At 47.1% G+C, this 13,939-nt stretch overlaps 1 long non-coding RNA gene across 1 annotated transcript; it reads left to right on the top strand.

Moving 5' to 3' along the window:
• The first annotated feature begins 1,646 nt into the window (after positions 1-1,646).
• LOC131511715 (uncharacterized) lies at positions 1,647-9,973 on the top strand. Its single transcript, XR_009261686.1, has 3 exons — positions 1,647-1,845; positions 5,432-5,611; positions 7,511-9,973. It is a non-coding gene; the product is annotated as an uncharacterized LOC131511715 (long non-coding RNA).
• The last annotated feature ends 3,966 nt before the right edge of the window (positions 9,974-13,939 follow it).

Below are 13,939 nucleotides of genomic sequence, written 5' to 3'. Positions count from 1 at the left end.
TCTTCTGCTCCTAATTTATTCGCATTCCAGGATTTCAATTTGCTTCTTCTGGAAATTCACCCAGATGTCTCACTCCAAAACACGAGGAACAGGGGCGCCTGGGTGGCTCAGTCAGTGAAGCGTCTGACTCTTGATTTTGGCTCGGGTCATGATCTCACGGCTTGTGAGATGGTGTCCCGCCTCGGGCCCCGTGCTGACAGCGCAGAGCCTGTTGGGATTTTCTCTCTCTCTCTCTCTCTCTCTCTCTCTCTCTCTCTCTCCCCCTCCCTCCCTGCCCCTCCCCCACTTGTGCTCTTTTTCTCTCTTTCAAAATAAATAAAAAAAACATTTGTTTTAATCTTAAAAAAGAAAAACAAGGAACATCCACTCAACTGCGGAATGAGACAGCTCTGAAGACGTCTTTTTTTCTGCTGTTGATGGGGAACTGATGTTACACAGAACCTAAGGAGGAAGTAGATAGGGAGCCGCTCTGGTTTGAACTTTAGCTTTACAGACGAAATACGGAGTCTGAGCAGAATAAAGTCGCTTCGTGCGCTGATGATCAAGAGCCTAAGTCTTCCGATTCACATCCCGGTGCCCCAAATCCAGATGGAAGTGAAAACAAATCTGACGAACAGAAGGGCCAACAGGGGAGGAAGGGAATACAATCCTAGGGGAAAAAGATCCAGAAAAGAAGGAAGGGCTTTCATTTTCTGGAATCATCCCTAACCCCAAAATGTAAAAGAAAACAAGAGAAGCTGATAAAGTCTAGGGAGAAGGGGGACGAGTCGCTACACACAGGAAGCGGAGTCATAAAAAAAGGGGAAAAAGGAGCAATGGTTAGCTTAAGAAATCATTTCCTTAGAATGGGGTGGATTCAGGTCCAGGAATAAAGGGCCCAGATGGTTTTAATGATCAAGCTCTGCCTCTTGCTTTCATCCGGCTGCAGCAGGAACTGTCACCAGTGAAGGGCCATATCCTGTCAGTGGGCGGCCTCACGAGCTCCCACTGGTGCCTTGGAAGTTGTTCACTGAGGCTGAGATACTTTGCCAACCCCCAAACCTCGTACCGGGAAGCCTGCCTACCCACCCCCAGGACTGCTCTGGTATTCAGCAATCCGGTGGAATGTGTGAGGGGAGTAATTCTCTCAGTCTTGGACGTCTCTTGGTCTTGTCCTTCCTTCACTTTAACATATAATTCATGTTGGAATATGATTTGTGGATCACCCTAACCTCCTTGATAAAGCAAAGAATCGTCAGCGTTTGTGAGAAATACAAAAATACCAGTCAACCTGAGGCCCCAAAGGATACTTTGAATGTATTTGACTATGAGGAAAATAATTGCTAAAATTCACCTAGAAATAATTCTCTCTTTTCTTCTTGTTGCCTTCCTTCAACAGAAGCTGAACTATTGAGAGATCACGATGTTGAGGTTACCTCCAAATAAGGGAGTATTCACAAAAAATCTACCCCTTGATAGCAAAGCAGAAAAGTCGCCCCAGTTCAGAAGAAAATCACTGGCCTTCTGTAGACTGACCCAAACTCCTTTTCCAACACTTGAGTTAATACCAGTATCATGAGACCCCAGTCTGTGTTCTTCTTTTTGTTAGTTTGGAAAGAATGACTAATCCCTGTATACTATTCTTGGACTGTTATTTTGGCCAGTTTAGGAGGAATGGATGAATACTAATAACATCCGACGTTTATAGCACGTTCAGAGTTTATAAAGCCTTTTTCCATTGACTCCTCACAGCAGTTCCCAGATGAAGTGACTTGACCTGGCTCATCTGTGACCAAGCGATGAAGCTAAGATATAAACATGAGTCTTCTGAATCCAGCCTTCAGTTTTAACTGTGCACTAGACAGGGTAAGTAACGGTGGCCGTAACCAGCAGCCTTCACCTTCCGGTGGTGCAGTGCAGAAAAGTTGCCTCCTGTTCACAGCAGTGTGGGTTGGAGGGGGTGGGGATTCTGTTTCATCTAGTCATGCGGAGATTCATGTTCAGGCCACCTGTGCATCACGGTTTTCCACACGTGGTCTCCAAAGCCACTGGAGAGGGAGAGGGAAGGCGAGAGGGCACACGGGAGATTTTAACGGGCCAGGCCTGCAAGTGGAGAACATCACTTCCACCCAGGTCCTTTTGTCCAGACGTCATCTTAGCAAGGGAGGCTGAAATGTAATTCAGCTGTTCACCCAGGCTCACAAGCCTCAGGAAAGTGTATCTGAGAGCTTTGCCCTTAGAACTTTGGTTTAGCAGGCTTCCACAAAGTCTGTTTTGTTGGGGAGGCCCTGTTGAATACTCTCTGGAAGTGACTTATTTGTTTTTCCTTTCCAGAGTCTTTTCCTCCTTTAAACTCCCCAAATTTCTGTCTATTCCTATTCACTTTTAGCCCTTCCCCAGGGGCTGCTTTGAGATCAATTCAGTTCTCATTTTGTTTAACTCTTCACCTGTGTATTTCTCTTTACCCTCATGAATCATAAGTTCTTTGTTGTTTTAAATGTTTAAATGTTAAATGTCTTTTAAATGTTTATTTATTTTTGAGAGAGACAGAGTATGAGTGGGAGAGGGGCAGAGAGAGAGAGAGAGAAGGAGACACAGAATCCGAAGCAGGCTCCAGGCCCTGAGCTGTCAGCACAGAGCCCAATGCGCGGCTCGAACTCACGAACCGTGAGATCGTGACCTGGGCTGAAGTCGGACGCTTAACCGACTGAGCCACCCAGGCGCCCCTCATAAGTTCTTTGAAGACAAAAACGTGTCTACTAGCACAATACCGTGAGATACATTCCCTCCAGTCTCCTTCAGCAACCTTCTGCTTTCATCTAAAAAAAACTCAGTGCTGCCCTACTATGTACAAGATGCTCTCGGAGCCATAGGGAGAAGCAAAGAGGAGTTAGCGCTGGGGTCTTAAGAAGCTTATGAACAAGACTAATGTGAAACTGCTACAAGGCGTGTAGAAATACTGTGCTAAGGAAACACAGAGGGAAGAGACTGATTTTGAATTGAGGGGAAGAGGACTCGAAGGACCTCGCTGAAGAGTTAGGAATCATTCTAGAAGTAGCTAGCAGTTACGGAGTTGTTACTCTGTGCCAGGGCCGGCCCTGCAGTGCCTTACATGTACTATTTCATTTCCATCTCATCACGACCTCATGAGACGGCACTAGCATTGGTCCCGTTAGCCAGACTGGGACACTGAAAAACGTGTGATAAGGGACATCATTGGGACAACTGGTGAAATGTCAATACAGACTGTAGATTAGATAGATAATGGCATTGTATGAATGCTACTTTTCTTGATTTTGGTAGCGTTTTGTGATGATACAGGAGAATATTTTTGTTCAGAGGAAAGTCACCCCGGAGTATTTAGGAAGAAAGGGGCATGATACACACTTACTCTCAAATCCTTCAGAAATTAGTTATAATTGCGGGTGTCAATATGTGGGTGCACACGCGCGTGTGTTTGTGCGTGCGGAGAGAGAGGGAAAGAGAGGCAGGGGGAGCGGGGGAGAGAATGTCAAAAGCAACGTGGCAGAACATTAACAATTGGTGAATGAGGATGACGGGTATACTGGAGGTTTTGTGCCACACTTGACATTTTCTGCAGGTTTAAAAGTATTTCAAAGTGCAAGCGACAAGAGAAAAGACAGAAAACTCACAGAGAGTAATTCAGTGAATTGCCCAGCTCATACAGCTTGTGAATTGTGGGAAGCGGTCTCCTCCAGAATCCGCTAGCTTTACCGCCTGGGCACCGCGAAGGATGCAGATCCTCTGTGTCTACTCATTTGCCTGGCACCGCCCACCTCCTCAATCCCATTGCAGCTGCCCAGGACCAACGAGGCACCTCCCTTGAAGTGGAAAAGGTTTGCCATCTGGCTGGCACCTGCTGCTGGTCAGGCAGACACTCTTGTGTCCCTGCTTCTGGATTTGGATGAAACATCCTGCTGCAGGACATGGGACGGAGAGAAGGGAGACAATGATGCATCCAGGAGTGGCCCTATGGGGCCAACTGCTACCAAGGGGAAGCTGGAGAGAAGCTTGCCCCTCCTCTCTGTCTCCTGTGGCTGTGGACGACTTCAGGGTGAGAGAAGTTCCATGTGCAGAGCAGACACACACACATGACAACCTGTGTTCAACGCAGTAGAGCATCAGGTCATATTGCTTCACATCCTCCCTTGTCCCACTGCACTTTCCCCATCCCTGCTGCCTTGGATCTGTGCCTCCCCAGTGTAGTGTGAGCACTTTAATCCTTGCCTTGGGCTCTGTTTTCTACAATGGGGGAGGGGGGGCGGCTAGAAAAATAATTATGCAACAGTGCTCCTCGTTTGAGCTGGGTCCCGAAGATGGGTCAGAGCCTGACAGGCAGTAGGATGAGATAACGACATTACAAGTAGAAGGAGTGGGCTGCAGGAAAGCACAAAGGATAGTGAGAAATTGTGGGTTTGGGCAGGGGAGTGCAGACAATGAAATTAAAATGTAATAGAAGACGGTGGGCGTGGATGCCTGCTGTAGAATAGTTGCTGTTTTTTTTGTAAGCAGGCTTCATACCCAATGGAGGGCTTGAACTCATGACCCAGAGATCTAAGACCTGAGGTGAGATCAAAAGCTGGACGCTTCACTGACTGAGCCACCCAGATGCCCCTACCTGCTGTAGAGTTTAGACATCGTTTTGTAGGCACCAGAGTGAACCATGATGACTCTTCAACGTACGATGGATAAAATAATTATAACAACAACAACTAATGTTTATTAAGCACATACTATTTGCTAGCCTTTGCACTAAGCATTTTTCATAAATTATTTTCCTTAATCCTAGCCATAGTCCTATGAGATGGGTACTAATTATTATTTCCTAAGACGCAGAAAGGTTAATAAATTTGCTCAAGGTCACCCAGATTTTGAACTCCATATTGCATGCTCTTTGCCACCAGAGCTGGGTTTAGAGACATAACTTCAGGGGAGGCATGGAGGACTGGTTGGTGGTAGAGACTTTAGAAACAGAGCCGCTCTGGGGTGCCTGGATGGCTCAGTTGGTAAAACGTCCAACCTTAGCTCAGGTCATGATCTCGCGGTCAACGGGTTCGAGCCCTGCCTCCGGTTCTGTGCTGACAGCTCAGAGCCTGGAGCCTGCTTCAGATTCTATGTCTCCCTCTCTCTTTGCCGCTCCCCTGCTTGTGCTCTAGCTCTCTCACTCTCAAAAGTAAATAAACATAAAAAATTAAAAAGAAAAAAAAGAAGTAGATCTGCTCTGAGTTGAGGATTCTGCCAACTTTCACAAAAAAGAAGCGGGGAGGAGGCATAAAACACACCTTTCCTCCTCCACACGCAGTTTTTCCATTTATTCATTCATGGTAATAGTTACAACACAACGGACACTGATCTTAAAGCTGGGGATAGACCTTGCAAATTAGTGAGGGAGGTACAAATTAATCCAAGAAGCACGCATCTATCATTGCAGACTACCATGTGCTCTGGAGGAAAAGCCCAGGGAGTGAAGAGGGCATATTCCAGGCACGGTTTAGCTTGGCAGACACGGATCCCACTTCGGAAAGTAACCCCTCTACTGAGAGGCTGGGGAGCTAATGAAAAGCAGCCAGCCAATGGAAACATGGCATGTGCTAACATCTTCTGAAATTTAGTAAGTGTGCAATATGCTCCTGATTGCTTCCGACCCCTAAATCTCCTCCGGTGGTTCTCATCTTTGTTAATGAAAATGTCATCTTCTGAGTTGCCTGAGGCTAAAGCATGGTAGGCGTGTTTGACTCCTGTTTCTAAGGACTCAGATGGAACTGATCGGCAGGTGCCCCTGCCTTTCATCGTTGAAATGCGCTCGGGGTACCATTGTTGCAGGGATTTTTATCTTAATACCCGGGGTTCATTGTCTCTCTGCTCCGAAGAATGAAAAGGTGGACACAGTGAAGTGAGCAGCGGGCAAAAGTTTCTTAGAGTATAAGGTTATGAAGGGAGAATAGTATGGAAGCTCTTTTTATACAGAGGGGGCATTTGAAAGTGAATGCCCCTCGACAATAGGCAAGGGTCTTTCTTTTATCGGCTCAGGTTGGCCCCTTTGCCTTCCCCCTCATTCCTTCTCCAGTTCTACCCTTATTGGCTTGAGAACTCTAAATGTCTAGTCCTTCCTTTTTGATTGGCTCCTTTCCATTGTGTGAGGGGTGGTCTATGGTCAAACTGTTCCTTGTGGGTCATACATTTTACGGTCTACTTATTTTTAGTCAGGTCTTTTGTTGGTCAAATTCCTGAGGGGAACCTGAGGGGGAGTAGGTAGTTGTCCGTCACATTCTCAGGAGGAACTTTATGCCTGAGGGAGTTTGCTTGAGGCCTGCCGTTCCCAGAAGAAATGTTTTAAAATTGGTGTTTTTTCCCAAGCAGGGACCTTCAAGTCCTAGCCTCTCCCTTTCTGCCTACTGAATGCTATCTTTTCCTATCATACCATCACTTACCACCATCACAACTGCTACCGCCCTGGTCCAGTCCAATCCATGCTTGATCTGTCAGCGGGACCGTTGTGATAGCCTCCTTCACTGCCTTCCTTGCTTCTGTTCTTGTTCCCTATAGTCTATTCTCAACAGATCTCAACAGATCTTGTTAAAATGTCAACCACATCATGTCCCCTGTGCCCAGGACCCTCCACCAACTCCCCACGTCAGAGGAAAAATCCAAATTCTCACAGTGACCCACAAGGCTCGTGGAAATTCCAGGCCCTTCCCCAATGGCTCTGCTCACCTCTGGGGCCCCTCCTGAAAGTCCTCTCTGTTTCTTTTGCACTACTCCAGCCATGTCAGCCTGCTTGCTGTTCTTAACACCCAGACTCAAACCTCTGTCCTTCCTAGTCGGTCTGCCTGGAAATCCTTGCCCCACCCCCACCCTATAGCACTTCCCATCCCCCTTCCTGTACCACAGCAAACCTCACCACAGTACAGACTGTGTCTTCTAATCCGTTCTTTTGTTTATGGTCTGCACCCCACCACCTCTAGAACGTAAGCACTGTTGTGCTAACGCATTGCTGTGATGCTGGCATCGACACGGCAGACACTCAGTAAGTAGTTGTCAAAAAGATTAAGAACTTTTGAGGGCTTTTGGCAAGGCCCTTTGCCACTGCAGAAGCTCAAGAGGAAAAGGAGAGGAGATCCTCCTGGAAGCCTAGGGCCTCCATGGATTTCCTCGGGTGTCAGGAAGGCGCCTGGATGCCTCACCTCCGGGGTAGACATTGTGATGCATACCTCAGATCACACTTCAGGATGGGAAGTCTTATGCTCTCAGCTCAGCCCCTTCCCGGGGATTGCCTCAGCTGAGGAGAGCTGCCCCTCCCAACATGGCGTCTCTCTCCCACAGCCATCCAAACCCACTGCTGACTGGCGTGGGGTGTAAAGGCCCTGCCCTCTTGTCCCAGTCCAGAACTCTGAAGTATCCTCCCATCTTCAGAACTCCCTGTGAGGTTGGCTGAGGCCCTCATTGGACCTGCATGACTGCTCTCCCTCCCCCTCTAGCTGACTGCGCTTCATTTCCTTCCTCTCCACAGATGTGGATCACAGGAGCCCTCCCCTGTCAGCCTCTGGCACAGTAACTCCATCTCACAGCGAATTTCCCAGAAGACCCAGTCTGTGACACTCCCGCCCCCCAACCCCCCCGCAAATCAAGACGCCTCTCTGTTTCAGATACTGAGACTCACAAATAGTGACCCTTCGTCATTACAGGCAAAAACAGACTGTCTCCTGGAAAAGACAATTGGCTTCATGAGGGCCAAGCGGTCATTCACTTCTGAACTCGCAAAATCAATGGCACGCCATTAAGGAGAAAATACGAAGGATCTCCAAGAAGCTCTGAAGAAAGGGGATGTCATCACTGGGACTTTGGGAATTTAGTGCCATGCTCAAGTAACATAGCCGCTTTTAAGTGGGACCTCCTGAAGCTAGTTCATACCCCTTTGTGAGGATGATGGGAAGGCTGTGGTCTTCTCTGTACCGTGACTTCCCAAAATAACGAAGGTTAATGGAGTCTAGCTTTCAGGAAGACTCGGGTAGGGAGAGGTCAAGGGGAGCGCTCACAGACGGCTGGGCATATTTCTGTGTTGTTTCAATACATCAGGAGCAAGAATTAAGTTACTCGTCCAACACAAATGAACAAAATATGTAAAGACTGTAAAATAAAACTCATGCTTTCTTAACGTCTTTGCAGCTGGAGGACACAGGAATCACCCTACTGACAGCATGTCTGGTGATCTCTAACCCAAGCCCTGCTGCCTGCTGCTGCTCTCTTCAAAAACAAATCTACGCAGGTCTTTGAACCGTCTTAGATGCCGCTTCAAGATACTTTTGGCTGATTACGTAATGACCAAACTCCTCACTGCAATACTGAACATCTTTCACAATCAAACCAAAAGTAAACACTCCGGGCTCCATTCTAATTCTTGGGACATTTTCCCTCCTCCCTGCCCCCACCTTTTAGAATCACTTTCTGTTCCTTAGAGAAGCTGGGCCCTTCCCAGCTCTTTGTTTTTGCATTTGCTGATTCTCCTTTCCCTTTTCCTCAGTTCCACCCCAGCTTCAAAGTCACCTGTCTGTCAACCTCTGAGTCTCCCCAACTCCAGCCATAATTCATTGCTTCCACCTTTGCTGTCACGCAGCACGTTGTCCGATCACTGCTCTGACTTGTCTTTTTTTTACAATAGGAATTTTAAATTACATTAGGAATATAAGCTTATGTGCTGATGTTGTAAGATATAAAAGTACACAGAGTAGCAAATATGAATCCCTTCCCCCATGTTTTGATTCAGAAGTTCGTTGGTGGGGGTCGGAGAGGTACACAGGTGGCCATTACTTTATTCTGCGTGCCATTTAGTATCTGAATATTTCTTTAAAAGTTTTTTAAATTTATTTTTGAGAGAGAGAGAGAGAGAGCACGCAAGCACGAGCCGGACAGGGGAATAGAGAGAGGGGAACAGAGGATTCCAAGTGGGCTCCTGGCTGACAGCAGAGAGCCTGATGTGGGGCTCAAAGTGAGATCATGACCGGAGCTGAGGTTGGAGACTTAACCGACTGAGCCCCATAGGTGCCCCTAATATCTGAATATTTCATTAAAAAGTGACAGTCTTTCCTTGTCTTTGGCACTCATCATCTGCCAGAAGTACTTTTAACAGTTCATGGTGTACCGGTCTTTCTAGACTTTTGCTGCTTTCAAACAGGTAAATCATCACGTTTACCAGGGCAATGATGGTTTATTCAAATAGAATCATACTGTTCCTGTTGTTCTACAATTTTTTCATTAATAGACTCTTTCATAGAGTGGTTTCAGGTTGCAAGGAAATTGAGCAGATAGTACAGAGAGTTCCCATTTACTTCCCCTCCCTACCATGGCTTCCCCTATTATTATCATCTTGTGTGGTTCGTACGGTAAAATTGAGGAGCGGTTACTGATATGTTACTAACTGGCGTCCATGGTTTCCATTAGGTTTCGCCCTCCCTGTTGGGTTCTCTGGGTTTGCCAGATACATAATGTCACATATCCACCATTACATAGCATACAGAATAGTTTCACCCTCCCTAAGGACCCACCGTGCTCTACCCATTCATCCCTTCCCACCCCACCCCTACCCACCTCAGCCACTGGCAACCGCCGATCTTCTCTCTGTATTTGCACTTTTACCTTTTCCAGAATGTCAAAAGGTTGGAATCACACAGCACATTTTCTTTTCAGACTGCCTCCTGTCACTGGGCGATATACATTTTAGGCTTTTCTGTGTCTTTTTGAAGCTATAGTTTACCTTTCTAATCGACATGTTCCCCCCATATCCTTACATGCTCATGTACCTTTTTCTCTTCAACAGCTACCTACGTATCTCTTGGTACGATTGTAAAAACTTCCTTATCTTTTTCCTTCTCAAGGGACATGTGGGTTTCTCAAGTTTTTTAATTGCATATTTACATATCTTTGACTCCCCATAAACTTTGTACTCCATAACCAATAAAACATGGTGTTCAATAAACAGCGTTGCTTCTGTTCACAAAGAAGAACTGTAAACACAGGAAAAGGGTGGGTGGTGGTAACTCAAAGCAAGAAGAGGGAAGGTCCCATAAGGTCCCATAAGTAGTGGCAGAGGGGCTCAGGGGAGGGAGGGGGTAGCAGGCTGGGAAAAAGCTGGGCCACAAAGACTTAACAGAGGAAGCAGGTTTACAACTGAGTCTTAAAAGGGTAGGGAGGGAGGGGCACCTGGGTGGCTCGGTCAGTTAAACATCTGACTCTTGATTTCAGCTCAGGTCATGATCTCACAGTTCCTGAGATGGAGCCCCACATCAGGCTCTGCACTGACTGCCCGGAGCCTGCTTGGGATTCTCTCTCTCTCTCCCTCTCTGCCCCTCCCCCACTTATATGCACACGCGCTCTCTCTCTCTCTCTCTCAAATGAACAAACTTTAAAAAAAATGGTGGGTAGGGGTTAGGAAGACGGTGGGGGGGGATTTTCATCTTTTTTATTTCTAAAATCAAGAAGCAATCTCAGGGGGGCTCCTGGCTGGCTCAGTTGCAATAGTGTGCAACTCTTGATCTCAGGGTTGTAAGTTCGAGGGCCATATTGGGTGTAGAGATTACTAGAAAGAAAATAATAATAAACTTAAAAAAAAAAAAGCAGCAACCTCAGTATGCTTGGGCTGGCATCACTGCCCAGCAGCCTGGGGGCCTGGACATATGCCCACCTTGACTGCTGCCACCTCCCCAGCTGCCTGGCCTGGAGAGCACGTGAAGGAAAGACAGAACGGTTTTCCTAAGAACATGGTGTGCATGGTATGACTCCCAGGCAGGCCCTGGCCAAAAAAGGCAAGGAGGACTGGCCTCCAGGAGTTCTTGCTCCAAAAATATTCTTTGCTAGTGGAAACCAAGGAAATGTGGAAAGACTCACGGGCCGATGGCCTGACCACTCCCGGGGCTGCATCTCGTAACATTTCTGACCTCTCTGGTCTAGAATGCGTCAGGGTGCGGTTCATCTCCCCCTTCCACACAGACTCTTCTCGTGCTTGAGAGCCATATCTTCACCACCTTAATTTCTCCTGTGGCACCTACCACCCAGAGGAACTCCTGGTGTTTGTTGCTAAATGACTATCTGGACCAATAGTGTTAGGAGCTACCACTCCTAATTTGGGTTCCCCCAGAAGCATACCCTGAAACGAAGATTCCAGTGAGAGTAGTTTATTTGGGAAGTGACTTGGGACAGCCATTGGGGAGTGGGAAGTGAGATGGGGAAAGGAAGGCAGCCAATAAGTCATTAAGCACGCTATTTCTGTGGATAACTAGAGCCTAATCTCCCAGGGAAACTCTGGGAAAAGGTGCAAAACACGTCCTGGGAATTATCCTACAAGATGGCAAGATGGCTGAGATATTTATATGCCAACTCCTAAGAGTCACTGGTGGAGGGCGGCTCCTGGGGGTATAATAATTTGCAGCCCTTCAAGCCTGTTGTACACAGGATGACAGGGCGGCCTTCTACAGTTCTAGAAAAGTCTCTCAGGCTCTGAGGGGCAGAAGCCGGAAGGTGGAAGTCAGCCAGAGCACACTGATACGACAAACCCAATGGGCCACAAGTGGGGGGACATCTGCTACACTACCTTTTAGGAAAAATATTCACAAGAGACCTGAATCGCCTCTACAGATTTGTGACAAGTGGTTGCCCCCATGCCCACCCCCAAATCTGAAGTGACAGGAAACTTAGCACATCCCAGGGGGGAGCTACTTCAGTGTCAGCAACCCCAATGTTAGAAGCACTTCCCCATTCGTTCTAAATCTCCCCATCTATAAATATGCCACAGGCTGCTAGCAGAGCCCTCCCTAGCTACTCGGAACATAAGCATGTTCCTTATGTCCACCCTTCAAATATCTGAAGATAATCACAACAGTCCCTCTGTGTATCCATGGTTCCCTCTCTTTTAAACTTCTCCCACCCCTTTAGTGTATTCCTTACGACGTGGCTTTGAACCCCTCACCATCCCTCGTACACTCGCCTAAGCAAAATTAATAAATAAATAAATAAATAAATAAATAAAAGCAAATAAATGATCTACTGAAGACCAGGCACAAAGTTACTCTCACATGTGCCAATCTCCTCAACCCATGTTTTAAAAATCTAAGGGCAGGGCGCCTGGGTGGCTCAATCAATTGAGCATTCAACTCCCCATCTGGGCACAGGTCATGATCGAGCCCCATGTTGGGCTTTGCGCTGTCAGTGCTAAACCTGCTTGGGATTCTCTCTCTCCCTCTCTCTCTGCCCCTCCCCAATTTGCATGCTCTCTCTCGCTTTCTCTCTCTCAAAATTAAAAAAAAAAATTTTTTTTTAATTCTATGGGCATGTGACCCAAGCCAGGCCCATATGTCAATTAAATGAAAGAAAGCAAGGAGCATCTCTTTTCTTTGTGACTGACAGTTGGAAGGTTAGTGTGAGCGTGAACCCACCAGGAACCACTGTAGAAAGCCTAATAATGGAAGCAGCCAAGAGGACAACTGAGAATGAGGAGAAAGGGTGGAGCCAGATGACATCACTTGAGTCCCTAGATCTGGCAGAACCTGAAGCCTATAATCTTCAGACTTTTTCGTTGTGGGATCAATAAATCAATCTCAGTCTCCCCACCCTACTCCCCTTCTTTCCCTCCCACCCTCCTTTTTAAGCAAGTTTGAGTTGAGATTTATTACTTACAATGGAACAACCAGAAGAATCCTAACAAATTTGGACTCTTCTCCCGTGATACTATGCAGCCTACATTTTGGTATAGACACACACACACACACACACACATACACGTGACAAACAGACACACAATCATTGGTTTTTGTAGAGCACTTTGTAAAGCACCCTCAGACCCGTTTGCTCTGACAGACCTCCGAGAGAAGACAGATAAGCATAAAATTGCTATAGTCATTTTTATAAATATGGAAACTGAAACAGAGACGCTAAGTGACTTATCTAAGACCACCCAGGCAGCCAGTGGCTGGTAGACCGGGTATAAGAACCCAGATCTGCAAGGTCATAGGCCAATGTTCTTCCCACTGTATCTTACTGGAGTCTGCGTTCCTGACCCATCTAGGTGCTCATCAAGCTATGTGACCAGCCTCATAAGTTCATCTCTTTGGGCTTCAATTTGCCATCTTTATTGTATGGGGCTGGCAACTGTGATTTCTAAGGGGCCTCCCCCAACTTGCGTTCTGGTGGGCTATGATTTTGCTCCATAACCATGCTTAGGACTGGCTGGGATGGCCCTAAATCAAAGACCTTGAGGAGAGGACATCCCATTAATCAGAGAGACTCAGCACACACACTCGCGCGCACTCCTGTCGGATGACATTGAGGTTTCCGATGGTTCTGTTCTGAGTAGAAGCAAACATAACAACCCAAGAGTAACAAGATAATTGTGTAGACGCCCTGTATCCCATCTGGTCTATTCCTGTTCAGAAAAAAAAAACAGTGCCATGTGCTCTAATCTTTTTGTTTCTCAGTCCTCAAACAAAATGAAATAAAGCAGGCTTTGTGTTGCTGCATTCCCCCTGACAATGAGGGAGTGTGCCCTGAACTGCCAATCCCTCCCCCCGCCACTTGTATGGCTTTGCATTAGGGACTGAGGGGCAGGGGCGCTGAGAAGCCCGCCTTCTTCCGCTCCTCGCTCCTCCGGGTGGACACAAGGTTCCGACACAGCTCCAAGGCCATCCATGTGCTCTCCCAGCTTATGGCTTCTCAAGACCGCAGGCAGGGAAGCAGTATGATCACACTGATATATTAATGAGAATGTAAAATCCACTCAAAGTTCCTGTTTGTTGTGGGCGCCTCCGTGGCCTTCATTTGCTTTGCAGATTCTCTTCGCCTTTCTTGGACTTTCCTTCTTCCTGGAGAGATTTCTAAAAGAAAGGTCGTTTGCCTTGCCGTATTTTGCTGGACCCCGACACAGTCCTTCTCCGCGACCTGCAACCTGGTGGCT

The sequence above is a fragment of the Neofelis nebulosa genome, chromosome 5 (assembly GCF_028018385.1).
Source record: "Neofelis nebulosa isolate mNeoNeb1 chromosome 5, mNeoNeb1.pri, whole genome shotgun sequence".
NCBI classification, from domain to species: domain Eukaryota; kingdom Metazoa; phylum Chordata; class Mammalia; order Carnivora; family Felidae; genus Neofelis; species Neofelis nebulosa.
This window is presented reverse-complemented; position numbering and strand designations above follow the sequence as displayed.